The sequence below is a fragment of the Nerophis ophidion genome, linkage group LG18, assembly GCF_033978795.1.
Source record: "Nerophis ophidion isolate RoL-2023_Sa linkage group LG18, RoL_Noph_v1.0, whole genome shotgun sequence".
Classification (NCBI taxonomy): domain Eukaryota; kingdom Metazoa; phylum Chordata; class Actinopteri; order Syngnathiformes; family Syngnathidae; genus Nerophis; species Nerophis ophidion.
The window spans coordinates 5,291,609-5,307,250 of NC_084628.1; the positions used below are offsets into that span (position 1 = coordinate 5,291,609).

The window sequence follows — 15,642 nt, forward strand, 5'->3', positions numbered from 1 at the left end:
TAAATGTCCCTAAGCGTTCTCATAAAAACATCTCTACTGTAATTTGCATGTAACAATAATGAAGTACAGTGGAATAGTAATGTCATAAAACAATTTGATGTGGGTCCCTATACCAACCACTGAGTTAACTATTAGTACGGACAAAAGGAATACGACTAGTCAGGGGGGGAAAAATCACCTAGTTATAGTTGAACTTTTTTGGAACGCCTACTGTGTTACAAACTCTGCATTTTTTAATGGCAAATTGGAGGTGCATTTATCGAACTTAAAAATCTGACCCCATTTGTCGAATTGACTAGAAATTTGTCTCACGGCTCAACTTTAAAGTGTTAAGCCGAATCACCACGACATTGCAACTTCAGGGGACTGACGAGCACGTGTCCGTCAATTGTGAGCATATCCATCCATCCATCATCTTCCGCTTATCCGAGGTCGGGTCGCGGGGGCAACAGCCTAAGCAGGGAAACCCAGACTTCCCTCTCCCCAGCCACTTTGTCTAGCTCTTCCCGGGGGATCCCGAGGCGTTCCCAGGCCAGCCGGGAGACATAGTCTTCCCAACGTGTCCTGGGTCTTCCCCGTGGCCTCCTACCGGTTGGACGTGCCCTAAACACCTCCCTAGGGAGGCGTTCGGGTGGCATCCTGACCAGATGCCCGAACCACCTCATCTGGCTCCTCTCGATGTGGAGGAGCAGCGGCTTTACTTTGAGTTCCTCCCGGATGGCAGAGCTTCTCACCCTATCTCTAAGGGAGAGACCCACCACACGGCGGAGGAAACTCATTTGGGCCGCTTGTACCCGTGATCTTATCCTTTCGGTCATGACCCAAAGCTCATGACCATAGGTGAGGATGGGAACGTAGATCGACCGGTAAATTGAGAGCTTTGCCTTCCGGCTCAGCTCCTTCTTCACCACAACGGATCGGTACAACGTCCGCATTACTGAAGACGCCGCACCGATCCGCCTGTCGATCTCACGATCCACTCTTCCCTCACTCGTGAACAAGACTCCTAAGTACTTGAACTCCTCCACTTGGGGCAGGGTCTCCTCCCCAACCCGGAGATGGCACTCCACCCTTTTCCGGGCGAGAACCATGGACTCGGACTTGGAGGTGCTGATTCTCATTCCGGTCGCTTCACACCCGGCTGCGAACCGATCCAGCGAGAGCTGAAGATCCCGGTCAGATGAAGCCATCAGGACCACATCATCTGCAAAAAGCAGAGACCTAATCCTGCGGTCACCAAACCAGAACCCCTCAACGCCTTGACTGCGCCTAGAAATTCTGTCCATAAAAGTTATGAACAGAATCGGTTGTGAGCATAATTGGTTCAAAAACAAACGCCAGACATCCAAGTGGGATTTAGCTACAAATTGGGCAGAGAAACTGGGTGTGAGGGCCCTTGACTGTTGTTGCTGAAAGACAAATGTTCCGACATTGGCAGTTATTTGATTGTGTAATCACCGTAAAGTCACAGGGCTGAAAAAAATAAGGCATGTGTAAACAAGCTATTAAAATGTCAGATTTCCATGATATGTCTCTTTTAACCGGGGGACCTGTAATGGATTGAACACATTCCCTTGTGGTTTATGTGTATTAGATGTGCTTTATTGTCAGTTTTGCTCCACAGTCATTTTTTTAACCCGCTTTTGGAGTTTGTCTGCAAGATGTTCGATTGCAAATGCAACCACACCCCTCTCTCTCAGAAAGTATTAGAATTTCCATCCATCCATCCATCCATTTACTACCGCTTGTCCCATTTGAGGTCACGGGGGGGGGTCACTGGAGCCTATCTCAGCTGCATTTGGGCGGAAGGCGGCTTACACGCTGGACATCACAATATTCACCCTAACATTCACACACTAGGGCCAATTTAGTGTTTCCAATCAACCTATCCCCATGTGCATGTCTTTGGAGGTGGGAGGAAGCCGGACTACCCGGAAACACGAGGAGTTGAGTTTATACCAATAAGTTCTATTTTGGTTTCATCTGACCACATGACATTCTCCAATCCTCTGCTGTATCATCCATGTATCCATTTTGGTATAAACTCAACTCGTCGTGTTTGGAGGAAGAAGAATACTGAGTTGTATCCCAAGAACACCACACCTACTGTGAGGCATGGGGGTGGAAACATCATGCTTTGGGGCTGTTTTTCTGCTAAGGGGACAGGACGATTGATCCGTGTTAAGGAAAGAATGAATGGGGCCATGTATCGTGAGATTTTGAGCCAAAACCTCCTTCCATCAGTGAGAGCTTTGAATAGTCGACCAAATGCTTATTTTCCACCATAATTTACAAATAAATTCTTTAAAATTCCTACAATGTGAATTCCTGGATTTTTTTTTCACATTCTGTCTCTCACAGTTGAAGTGTACCTATGATGAAAATGACAGACCTCTGTCATCATTTTAAGTGGGAGAACTTGCACAATCGGTGGCTGAATAAATACTTTTTTGCCCCACTGTATGCCTCTGCCCATGCAAAGTATTAAGAGCCTCAATCAATCAATCAATCAATTAATCAATGTTTATAGATATATAGCCCTAAATCCCAAGTGTCTCAAAGGGCTGCACAAGCACAACGACATCCTCGGTTCAGATCCCACATAAGGGCAAGGAAAAACTCACAACCCAGTGGGATGTGTATCTTTGTCCCCTTGTACTAGAACAGGGGTCGGGAACCTTTTTTGGCTGAGAGAGCCAAGAAGCCAAATAATTTAGAATGTATTTCCGTAAGAGCCATGTAATATTTTTTTTTAAACCCATCCATCCATCCATTTTCTACCGCTTATTCCCTTTCGGGGTCGTGGGGGGCGCTGGCGCCTATCTCAGCTACAATCGGGCGGAAGGCAGGGTACACCCTGGACAAGTCGCCACCTCATCGCAGGGCCAACACAGATAGACAGACAACATTCACACTCACATTCACACACTAGGGCCAATTTAGTGTTGCCAATCAACCGAACACAACTAAACGCGTGCATTTTTAAGTAAGGCCGACATTTCTAGAGTATTATAGGTCTCTTATTCTTTTTAATAACATTGTTATACTAAAGCTAACTGTGGAGGGGGGCGTGGCCTGTGGGCCTGCAGCGAAGCAGGATGTTGCCAGGACCGGCCTCGAAATCAGCGACAGGTGCGTAGACGGCCCACCTGGGCCTTGTTATCTAATCACCTGTCGCAATGTTATAAGCAGCAGCCAGGAGGAGAGACGGGGTTGGGGCTGGAGCCAGAGCGCGAGCGAGAACGAAAGGAAAAAAAAGACAATTGCTGGAAAGCAACTGAGAGACTTATTGAATAATAAAACAATATTGTAACCCTGAAACAGGCTCTCATGTCGGTGCTTGGTGGTCTTAAGAACCCACTGGAAGGCAAGACCTAAATTACTTCTTACCATTAATGCAATTTCTTCAACATAAAAATGCATGAGAATGTTTTATATTTTGAACGTTATTTTTAACACTGTGAATACGAGTGGAATTATTCAATACTTATCGTGTTAAGCAACGTCAGCTCAGATTTATCGAGAGCCAGGTGCAGTCATCAAAAAAGCCACATCTGGCTCGCGAGCCACAGGTTCCCTACCCCTGTACTAGAAGATGGCCTTTATCAGCACTTTTGGTGAACCTATGCTTCCCTATCGTATCGTCACATGCTGTAACGAATCCATTTATCCGTCACGGAGAGCTTTCAGCTTTTCAATCAGACTCAAGATGCTCCACTGGTTCGCCCCGTCCATAAACAGGTGTGGGGGGGGGGGCCAGCGCACGCCAATAGGTGCGGACTTGACAGGGACGACAAGCAACGCACAAACGGCCCTGCGGGTCAATAAAGCTGACTTTGAACGAGCTTTGATGAAGAGGCGGGCGGTTGTTTGCTGACAGCTGCCCTCGCTGCGAGACGACCCCCGCCTGGGTGTCATGTCACTATTTGTCAGCCAAATCTGTTGGGGAGTTCACGGAGAAGTGTGTGTGAGAGAGTGTGTGTAAGGGGGGGTTGAGGGTCGAGGGGCTGGGGGGGGGGGGGTGACAGACAGATAGATGGCTAGGCTACGCTTTTGAGTACTTGCTGTTAATCGCTTTTTCTCACCACTTCTCAAATTGGTGGAGTTCTGGTTAACCTTCCTCTTGTGTTAGCTTTCTGTTACCATCTCTTATGTTAACGGGTCGGTTTTGACCCATGTTTTAAATCAGCTGTAAAATACACTAAAAACAATTATCTATCATCCAATTTGTTTCTCATCTCTTGGTTACCTCGTTAGGCTTCTTTATCCTTGAAAATATTGGTTTTAATATTTTTGGTTTGGGCCATTGGGCCTTTTTTTTGTCAGTATACCCCTCGATTTAAATTTTTAAAAATGGTAAAACAAACCTCAAAATCAATCAATCAATCAATCAATGTTTATTTATATAGCCCCAAATCACAAATGTCTCAAAGGACTGCACAAATCATTACGACTACAACATCCTCGGAAGAACCCACAAAAGGGCAAGGAAAACTCACACCCAGTGGGCAGGGAGAATTCACATTCAGTGGGACGCCAGCGACAATGCTGACTATGAGAAACCTTGGAGAGGACCTCAGATGTGGGCAACCCCCCCCCTCTAGGGGACCGAAAGCAATGGATGTCGAGCGGGTCTAACATGATACTGTGAAAGTTCAATCCATAGTGGCTCCAAGACAGCAGCGAGAGTCCCGTCCACAGGAAACCATCTCAAGCGGATCAGCAGCGTAGAGATGTCCCCAACCGATACAGGCGAGCGGTCCATCCTGGGTCCCGACGAGCGGTCCATCCTGGGTCTCGACTCTGGACAGTCAGTACTTCATCCATGGTCATCGGACCGGACCCCCTCCACAAGGGAGGGGGGGGACATAGGAGGAAGAAAAGAAGCGGCAGATCAACTGGTCTAAAAAGGAGGTCTATTTAAAGGCTAGAGTATACAGATGAGTTTTAAGGTGAGACTTAAATGCTTAAAAGAATCATATACATAAAAAAAAGTTGTTGTGTTACCTAACTATTACTAAGGGGTATTAGAACACATCTCTTAAATAAATGTTTTATTTATTTTTTCATTTTAACCTTCGTCTTGTGTTAGGGTCGGCACCGACCCATTTTAGTTTTTAAATGCATAAAAACACCACATACATTTATTTTTTTGCATCAAAGCTTTTTGACTTTGTCAGGAACCTCTTTGTCAACAAAATAAAACATTTTAATTTTTTTCACTAAATTATAAAATGCTCTGGTAGAAATTATGCCCTTGGTGTTGTTAGGGTCGGTTTCGACCCAGTTATAAAAATAAGATGATAAAGCAATGATAAGAGCCAAAACTGAACACACTGACAGCCAGCTCCTCTCCCAATCATGTGAGCTTTAGTGGATTCTCATTTTACCTTGTTATCCTGTACAAAAACAAACAAAAGACGGACACTAAAAGTGTCACTTTTTGCCACTCTGATTTTGTTTTTTATTAGTTTTGGAACTAGTAATCTATTTCTCTTGGTTTCATTTGCTTGATTGGTTGTTGTTTGTTTGATGTTAGATTTCTGTTGCTGAAAAAAACACTTTTTAGCCTTTTTCTTGAAGTAAATATATATGGGTCGAAATTGACCCGTAACACCATAGACGTTACTATAGTTAAAATTCTTAACCTTCCTCTTGTGTTAGCTTTCTGTTACCATCTCTTATGTTGACGGGTCGGTTTTGACCCATGTTTTAAATCAGCTGTAAAATGCACTAAAAACAATTATCTATCATCCAATTTGTTTCTCATCTCTTGGTTACCTCGTTAGGCTTCCTTATCCTTGAAAATATTGGTTTTAATATTTTTGGTTTGGGCCATTGGGCCTTTTTTTTGTCAGTATACCCCTCAATTTCAGTTTTTAAAAATGGTAAAACGAACCTCAAAAGAATCATATACATAAAAAAAAGGTTGTTGTGTTACCTAACTATTACTAAGGGGTATTAGAACACATCTCTTAAATAAATGTGTTTTATTTATTTTTTCATTTTAAGAATTTTAACTATAGTAACATCTATGGTGTTACGGGTCAATTTTGACCCATATATATTTACTTCAAGAAAAAGGCTAAAAAGTATTTTTTTCAGCAACAGAAATCCAACATCAAACAAACAACAACCAATCAAGCAAATGAAACCATGAGAAATAGATTACTGGTTCCAAAACTAATAAAAAACAAAATCAGAGTGACACTATTAGTTTCCGTCTTTTGTTTGTTTTTGTACAGGATAACAAGGTAAAATGAGAATCCACTAAAGCTCACATGATTGGGAGAGGAGCTGGCTGTCAGTGTGTTCAGTTTTGGCTCTTATCATTGCTTTATCATCTTATTTTTATAACTGGGTCGAAACCGACCCTAACAACACCAAGGGCATAATTTCTACCAGAGCATTTTATAATTTTGTGAAAACAATTAAAATGTTTCATTTTGTTGACAAAGAGGTTCCTGACCAAGTCAAAAGGCTTTGATGCAAAAAAAATAAATGTATGTGGTGTTTTTATGCATTTAAAAACTAAAACGGGTCGGTGCCGACCCTAACACAAGACGAAGGTTAAAAAAAAAATCTCTCTTGTGTGCTCATCAGCCGGGGAGTGTCAAAGGATGTGCCTGAAGGAACTTTGCGTGTGTTTGTGCGTGCCACCGTTGTAATTAGTAAACAGCCCCTCCTTCAACTTTAAAAAAAAAAAAAAAGAGTGCGAGTTTCATCTGGTCACCATGGAAACGGGTGCAAACCGGCAGGCAGAATGAGGAAGGTGTGAGGATGCATGGCTGCCTGATTTCTATCGGTGCATCACCTCAGCACGCATGCACAGGCAAAAGCAGACTGCTTATAGAAAGTTAAAGATGATGTCACTCACACACACGAGTTGTGGCGAAATTATTCTCTGGGAGGTGAGGGGAGCAGTGAGCAGCAGCGGTGGCCGCGCCCGGAAATCATTTATTGGTGATTTGACCCCCAATTTCAACCCTTGATGCCGAGTGCCAAGCAGGGAGGTAATGGCTCCCATTTTTATAGTCTTTGGTATGACTCGGCCGGGGTTTGAACTCACAACCTACTTGAGTGGAAGTCTGGTGGAGTAATCTACAGTCAAACAGTAACAAGCAATTACACCTCTATTCAACTTAAATATCAAACATCAAATATATTTACCACAGTAATGTCATCGAAACTTACCTGACTGGATGAAGTCCTTGGGCTCAAAATTGAAAAAAAAAAGTTTTGAAAAAATAAACATTTCTTCTTGTCTTATACAGAGGGTGTGTGAATGATAGGTGAAATTGTAAAAAACAAAAAAACAAAACATGTGTTCTTGTCTTATATAGAGGGTTTGTGAATGATAGGTGAAATTCTAAAAAACAAGAAAAAAAACAATTTGTTGTCTTATATAGGTTTGTGAATGATAGGTGAAATTCTAAAAAACAAAAAAAAAAAAAACATTTGTTGTCTTATATTGGTTTGTGAATGATAGGCACATTTCTAAAAAAAAATACAAAAAATAAACATCTGTTCTTGTCTTATACAGAAGGTTTGTGAATGATAGGCGAAATTCTAAAAAAAAAAAAAAAAACATTTGTTCTTGTCTTATACAGAGGGTTTGGGAGTGATAGGTGAAATTCTAAAAAACAAAAAAAATGTGTTCTCATCTTTGTGAATGATAGGCGAAATTCTAAAAAAAAAAAAAAAAAACGTGTTGTCTTATATAGAGGGCTTCAGAATGATAGGCGGAATTCTAAAAAAATAAAATGTGTTTTCGTCTGTGTGAATGATAGGCGAAATTCTAAAAAAAAACAAAAAACATTGTTATTGTCTTATGTAGCTTTGTGAATGATAGGCAAAATTCTAAAAAGATACAAAAAATAAACATTTGTTCTTGTCTTGTATACAGGGTTTGTGAATGATAGGTGAAATTCGAAAAAACAAGAAAAAAAACAATTTGTTGTCTTATATAGAAGGTTTGTGAATGATAGGTGAAATTCTAAAGAACAAAAACAAAAAAAAACATTTGTTGTCTTATATAGGTTTGTGAATGATAGGCACATTTCTAAAAAAAAATACAAAAAATAAACATCTGTTCTTGTCTTATACAGAAGGTTTGTGAATGATAGGTGAAATTATTAAAAAAAAAACAAAAAAAAAAAACACATTTGTTCATGTCTCATATAGAGGGTTTGTGAATGATAGGCGAAATTCTAAAAAAAAAAAAACATTTGTTCTTGTCTTATACAGAGGGTTTGGGAGTGATAGGTGAAATTCTAAAAAACAAAAAAAATGTGTGTCCTATATAGAGGGTTTGTGAATGATAGGCGAAATTCTTAAAAAAAATAAAAAAATAAATAAATGTGTTCTCGTCTTTGTGAATGATAGGCAAAATTCTAAAAACAACAACATAAAACAAACATGTGTTCTTGTCTTATATAGAGGGTTTCTGAATGATGGGCCAAATTCTTAAAAAAAACAAAATAAATAAAAAATGTGTTTTTGTCTTTGTTATTGATAGGCAAAATTCTAAAAACAAAAAACAAAACATGTATTCTTGACTTGTATAGAGGGTTTCTGAATGATAGGCAAATTTCGAAAAAACAAACAAACACAAAAATTATTGTCCTATATAGAGGGTTTGTGAATGATGGGCGAAATTCTAAAAAAAAAAAAAAATGTGTTTTTGTCTTTGTGATTGATAGGCAAAATTCTAAAAAAAACAAAAAACAAAACATGTATTCTTGACTTGTATAGAGGGTTTCTGAATGATAGGCGAATTTCGAAAAAACAAACAAACACAAAAATGCGTGTCCTATATAGAGGGTTTGTGAATGATAGGCGAAATTCTAAAAAAAAAAAATAAAAAAATAAAAAAAAAATGTGTTTTTGTCTTTGTTATTGATAGGCAAAATTCTAAAAACAAAAAACAAAACATGTATTCTTGACTTGTATAGAGGGTTTCTGAATGATAGGCGAATTTCGAAAAAACTAACACAAAAATTATTGTCCTATATAGAGGGTTTGTGAATGATAGGCGAAATTCTAAAAAATAAAAAATAAAAAAAAATGTGTTTTTGTCTTTGTGATTGATAGGCAAAATTTAAAAAAAAACAAAAAACAAAACATGTATTCTTGACTTGTATAGAGGGTTTGTGAATGATAGGCGAATTTCGAAAAAACAAACAAACACAAACATTTGTGTCCTATATAGAGGGTTTGTGAATGATAGGCGAAATTCTAAAAAATAAAAAATAAAAAAAATGTGTTTTTGTCTTTGTGATTGATAGGCAAAATTCTAAAAAAAACCCAAAAAAACCAAAACATGTATTCTTGACTTGTATAGAGGGTTTCTGAATGATAGGCGAATGTCGAAAAAACAAACAAACACAAACATTTGTGTCCTATATAGAGGGTTTGTGAATGATAGGCGAAATTCTAAAAAAAAAAAAAAAGTGTAGTTCCCCTTTTAAGCCGTGTCGCTTTTGCGCCATAAAGCCGTCCGGCGAGGAGAGTGCGGAGCCATGGTTATGTAGATGGATTGATTTTTGTTAAGTTATGGACTCTATTACATCAGCATTGATTAGCTGATGTAGTGAAGAGAGACGTGTGGGTGAGAACAGTGCAGCAACTGTGCGTGTTTCTGCATTCATTGATTGGGCTCCTTTAATCCCTCTCGTCTTACACGCTCACATGGCGGGGGGGCGATGGCGTCACCGCAGCTGCCGCAGCTTCTTGTCCCGGCCTCCATTTTGTGTCTACTTCCACCTATACACACTCTTTTTCAACTTCAACCACCACTTATTAGAAGATAAAGTGACAAACTCTTCCACTCCGCCACGCAGGGATGGGGGCGGAAAAATGGCCGAATTGGCAGAAAAGAAAAGACAAAGTGGCACAAAAGCGGGCTGCGTGTTAAATTATGCAGGTGGCAAAGAGGGCAGAGAATGGAAGGGTGATGGACTGACTGCTGTTCCGAGACGAGCCCGTGAGAAAGGTGTGTGTGTGTGTGTGTGTGCGTGTGTGTGTCCTGTAGTTTTCTTACAGTCTCCCTTGGGAGAAGAGGTTTGAAAAGGACTGTCGTTAAAGATGCATCCGACAAGAGCTTAATGCCCCCTGCATCTCGCCGCAGCCTCCTCTGGGCCACATCCATTTATCAGTGCGACACTGTTTGATCAGTAAGCATCTCTGTGTTTGTCTTGGATGGGAGCAGTTTTTACCTTGTCCTCGGTCTAGGGGACAGGGGCAGTTGCGTTGCTGTGGATGGAAAATGGGTGCTGTTTACTTATTGATGTGTGATTATGTGTGTGTGTGTGTGTGTGTGTGTGTGTGTGTGTGTGTGTGTGTGTGTGTGTGTGTGTGTGTGTGTGTGTGTGTGTGTGTGTGTGTGTGTGTGTGTGAACCTGGCAATGATGCGTGTTAGGCGGGTTATTTATTCAGCACTCATGTTTGGATGTTTTACAGAGAGAACAGGTGCAGAGCGACTCTGTGTGTGTGTGTGTGTGTGTGTGTGTGTGTGTGTGTGTGTGTGTGTGTGTGTGTGTGTGTGTGTGTGTCCAGCCAATGATCAGGCTGCAGTGCATATTTGTGTTGAAAGAATATTTTGCGGTTTGAAAATCAACGAGTCCTGGGTTCAAATCCAGGCTCAGGATCTTTCTGTGTGGAGTTTGCATGTTCTCCCCGTGAATGCGTGGGTTCCCTCCGGGTACTCCGGCTTCCTCCCACTTCCAAAGACATGCACCTGGGGATAGGTTGATTGGCAACACTAAATTGGCCCTAGTGTGTGAATGTGAGTGTGAATGTTGTCTGTCTATCTGTGTTGGCCCTGCGATGAGGTGGCGACTTGTCCAGGGTGTACCCTGCCTCCCGCCCGATTGTAGCTGTGATAGGCGCCAGCGCCCCCCGCGACTCCGAAAGGGAATAAGCGGTAGAAAATGGATGGATGGATGGAAAATCAACGATGTGTTCGTACTGTATATCAGATAGCTGATCGCAGTGTTACGCAAATTAATTCTTAAGAAGTGATCAGTTAAAGTTACAAGTTCCAGCCTATCCATCCATCTTCTTCCGCTTATCCGAGGTCGGGTCATGGGGGCAGCAGCCTAAGCAGAGAAGCCCAAAGCTCTCGCTCCCCCACCTTACTTCATCCAGCTCTTCCCAGGGGATCCCAAGGCGTTTCCAAGCTAGTTGGGAGACATAGTCCCTTCAACCTGTCCTGTGGCCTCCTGTTGGTCAAAGATGCACTAAACACCTCCCTAGGGAGGCGCCTGGGGGACATTCTGACCCGATGCCCAAACCCCCTTATGAGGCTTCTCTCGACGTGGAGGAGCAGCAGCTTTACTCTGACCGAAAAAGTAATTGATTTAGTAACGAAATTACTCCTTCAGAAATGTCCATCGATCTATCTTTTTCCACTTATCCGAGGTTTGGTCGCCGGGGCAGCAGCCTAGAGAAGCCCAAACCTCCTGTTCCCCAGCTACTTCATCCAGATCTTCCCAAGTTAGTTGGCAGACATAGTTCCTAAAACCTGTCCTGGGTCTTTCCTGTGGCCTCCTGTTGGTCAAAGATGCACTAAACACCTCCCTAGGGAGGCGCCTGGGGGACATTCTGACCCGATGCCCAAACCCCCTTATGAGGCTTCTCTCGACGTGGAGGAGCAGCAGCTTTACTCTGACCGATGAACGGTCCACATCACTGCAGACGCCACACCGATCTGCCTGTCGATCCCACGATCCACTCTTCCCTCTATGGTGAACAAGAGGTATTTGAACTCTTCCACCTAAAGCAGAATCTCGTCCCCAATCCGGAGATGGCAGTGCACTTTTTCCGAGCGAGAACCATGAACTCGGACTTGGAAGCGTTGATTTTCATACCAGTCGCTTCACATTCAGCTGCGAACCAATCCAGTGAGAGCCGAAGATACTGGCCAGTGGTCAGCCCTGGCAGTAATCCCAGAAGTTACAAGTTACTTTCCGAAAAAGTAATTCAATCAATCAATCAATGTTTACTTATACAGCCCTAAATCACTAGTGTCTCAAAGGGCTGCACAAACCACCACGACATCCTCGGTAGGCCCACATAAGGGCAAGGAAAACTCACACCCAGTGGGACATCGGTGACAATGATGACTATGAGAACCTTGGAGAGGAGGAAAGCAATGGATGTCGAGCGGGTCTAACATGATGCTGTGAAAGTTCAATCCATAATGGATCCAACACAGTCGCGAGAGTCCAGTCCAAAGCGGATCCAACACAGCAGCGAGAGTCCCGTTCACAGCGGAGCCAGCAGGAAACCATCCCAAGCGGAGGCGGATCAGCATCGCAGAGATGTCCCCAGCCGATACACAGGCAAGCAGTACATGGCCACCGGATCGGACCGGACCCCCTCCACAAGGGAGAGTGTGACATAGAAGAAAAAGAAAAGAAACGGCAGATCAACTGGGCTAAAAAGGGAGTCTATTTAAAGGCTAGAGTATACAAATGAGTTTTAAGGTGAGACTTAAATGCTTCTACTGAGGTGGCATCTCGAACTGTTACCGGGAGGGCATTCCAGAGTACTGGAGCCCGAATAGAAAACGCTCTATAGCCCGCAGACTTTTTTTGGGCTTTGGGAATCACTAATAAGCCGGAGTCCTTTGAATGCAGATTTCTTGCCGGGACATATGGTACAATACAATATAGTCTACCCAATGTGTCCTGAGTCTTCCCCGTGGCCTCCTACCGGCTGGATGTGCCCTAAACACCTCCCTAGGGAGGCGTTCGGGTGGCATCCTGACCAGATGCCCGAACCACCTCATCTGGCTCCTCTCCATGTGGAGGAGCAGCGGCTTTACTTTGAGTTCCTCCCGGATGGCAGAGCTTCTCACCCTATCTCTAAGGGAGAGACCACTAGTAACGAAAAATGGAAAGTAAATATTGTGATAGTTTTCTGGTGTTGAGGGATGTTTTTAATTTTATTTTACACTTTTCTCTGGGTCTCAATGTGCACTTCACATGTATGTTTCCGACATCAATGACATTCAATCAATCAATCAATGTTTATTTATATAGCCCCAAATCACAAATGTCTCAAAGGACTGCACAAATCATTACGACTACAACATCCTCGGAAGAACCCACAAAAGGGCAAGGAAAACTCACACCCAGTGGGCAGGGAGAATTCACATCCAGTGGGACGCCAGTGACAATGCTGACTATGAGAAACCTTGGAGAGGACCTCAAATGTGGGCAACCCCACATTTGAGGTCCGCTACAATGTACACCCCCGGCCCACGTCATGCTCTTTCAGGGAGAGCATGTCCCAAATTCCAAGCTGCTGTTTTGAGGCATGTTAAAAAAAATAATGCACTTTGTGACTTCAATAATAAATACGGCAGTGCCATGTTGGCACTTTTTTCCACAACTTGAGTTGATGTATTGTGGAAAACCTTGTTACATTGTTTAATGCATCCAGCGGGGCATCACGACAAAATTAGGCATAATTGTTAATTCTACAACTGTATGTATCAGTATTAATTGTTATCGGTAATTAAGAGTTGAATTATATCGGATTTCGGCAAAAAAGCCATTATCGGACATCTCTAATTAGCATATATTAATGCAGTATGGAGAAGGTTTGAATGTAGAAGCATTTAAGTATCACCTTAAAACTCATTTGTTTACTCTAGCCTTTAAATAGACTCCCTTTTTAGACCAGTTGATCTGCCGTTTCTTTTCTTTTTCTTCTATGTCCCACTCTCCCTTGTGGAGGTGGTCCGGTCCGATCCGGCGGCCATGTACTGCTCGCCTGTGTATCGGCTGGGGACATCTCTGCGATGCTGATCCGCCTCCGCTTGGGATGGTTTCCTGCTGGCTCCGCTGTGAACGGGACTCTCGCTGCTGTGTTGGATCCGCTTTGGACTGGACTCTCGCGACTGTGTTGGATCCATTGTGGATTGAACTTTCACAGTATCATGTTAGACCCGCTCGACACCCATTGCTTTCCTCCTCTCCAAGGTTCTCATAGTCATCATTGTCACCGACGTCCCACTGGGTGTGAGTTTTCCTTGCCCTTATGTGGGCCTACCGAGGATGTCGTGGTGGTTTGTGCAGCCCTTTGAGACACTAGTGATTTAGGGCTATATAAGTAAACATTGATTGATTGATTGATTGAATGTAGACACATAGAATCATCATACTGCTGTGATTATATGCATCAAGTTTTCATTCAAGGCTAAGGCAAAATATCGAGATATTAATAAAAGGCCATACCCTACAGCCCTTGTGGGCCATATTAAAAAAATAGGTGGATGCCCACGTCAGAGGCCTTGAGTTTGACACCTATGCTTGACGAAGACTATGTTTATACATATATTGCGGTAAATACTTAACTACCATTATGGATAGTGTAGCTCTGGCTGTATCGATACAAGTACAGATATGACAGATACACAGTTTGGCTTTGAGCTCTGATAAATAGCATTGATAGATAAATAGATGGCTAGAACATGGATGTTCAGTGTACAGATTAAAATGGCGGGAGTGATGGAGCGAGATAGGGAGAGGAAGTGGTGGGGGGGTGGGGCTTGCGGTCTGTGCACGAGGAGAATTTCAATGGCACTCCAATCATGCAGGCAGTCTCGTTAGCCCAGGGAACATTTGCATAGTGCTTCGGCGAATTCATTTGGCCTTACTCGGAGAAGATGGCTCCCTTTCCTCTCTGCTAGTTAGTTATTCATTAGCCGCACACAGCGAAGGTGTGCGTGCGTGGGCGCGCGGCGAGGAGCCCTACCGCCCGTTTTGACCTTACGCAGCAGCCCTTGTCGTTGGTGTAAAGCAGGGGTCTCAAACACGCGGCCCGCGAGACGTAATTTTGCGGCCCTTACCTTAATATGAAAGTCTAATGTTAGCGCGGCCCGCGAGTTTTACATGAATGGCGCTTGACAGCGTTGTGTGCGGAGCTGAAGGAATCTACCCATCACAATGTGGTATATGACTCTCGAGGGCCGAACGTTGACGTCACTTACGTGATGCAAGCAGAGGAACGCACTCTTCTTCCCTCACTCACTCTGTATCTGTCTTTGTGTGTGTCTCTCTCTCTCTCTCTCGCTCCCTCCCCCGGCGCCGCTGTAACAGTCCGGGCCGGGGCGACCAGCCCCTCGGCAGCTTCCGTAGCACTCCGCCGAAGGACCGAGCGACAATCATACTTGCCAACCTTGAGACCTCCGATTTCGGCAGGTGGGGGGGCGTTGTCTGGGGTGGGGCGGAGACGTGGTTTGGGGGTGTGGTTGGGGCGGGGGGCGTGGTTAAGAGGAGATTATATTTACAGCCAATTCACCAACTCGAGTATTTCATGTATATTTCATATATATTACATATATATATATATATATATATATATATATATATGTGAGCCAGTACAGGCGTAATGTGATCAAACTTTCTTGTTCTTGTCAAAAGTCAAGCAGCCGCATTTTGTACCAACTGTAATCTTTTAATGCTAGACATGGGGAGACCCGAAAATAATACGTTACAGTAATCGAGACGAGACGTAACAAACGCATGGATAATGATCTCAGCGTCTTTAGTGGACAGAATGGAGCGAATTTTAGCGATATTACGGAGATGAAAGAAGGCCGTTTTAGTAACGCTTTTAATGTGTGCCTCA

The 15,642-nt window shown here is 43.1% G+C and overlaps 1 protein-coding gene and 1 long non-coding RNA gene across 4 annotated transcripts in view; both read left to right on the forward strand.

Annotated features, from left to right (window-relative positions):
• Positions 1-15,642, forward strand: part of dscaml1 (Down syndrome cell adhesion molecule like 1) — a 426,233-nt gene that overhangs the window by 88,249 nt on the left and 322,342 nt on the right. The gene's annotated exons all lie outside the window — the stretch shown is intronic.
• Positions 6,877-8,160, forward strand: LOC133537345 (uncharacterized). The gene is made up of 2 exons (XR_009802667.1): positions 6,877-7,292; positions 7,362-8,160. It is a non-coding gene; the product is annotated as an uncharacterized LOC133537345 (long non-coding RNA).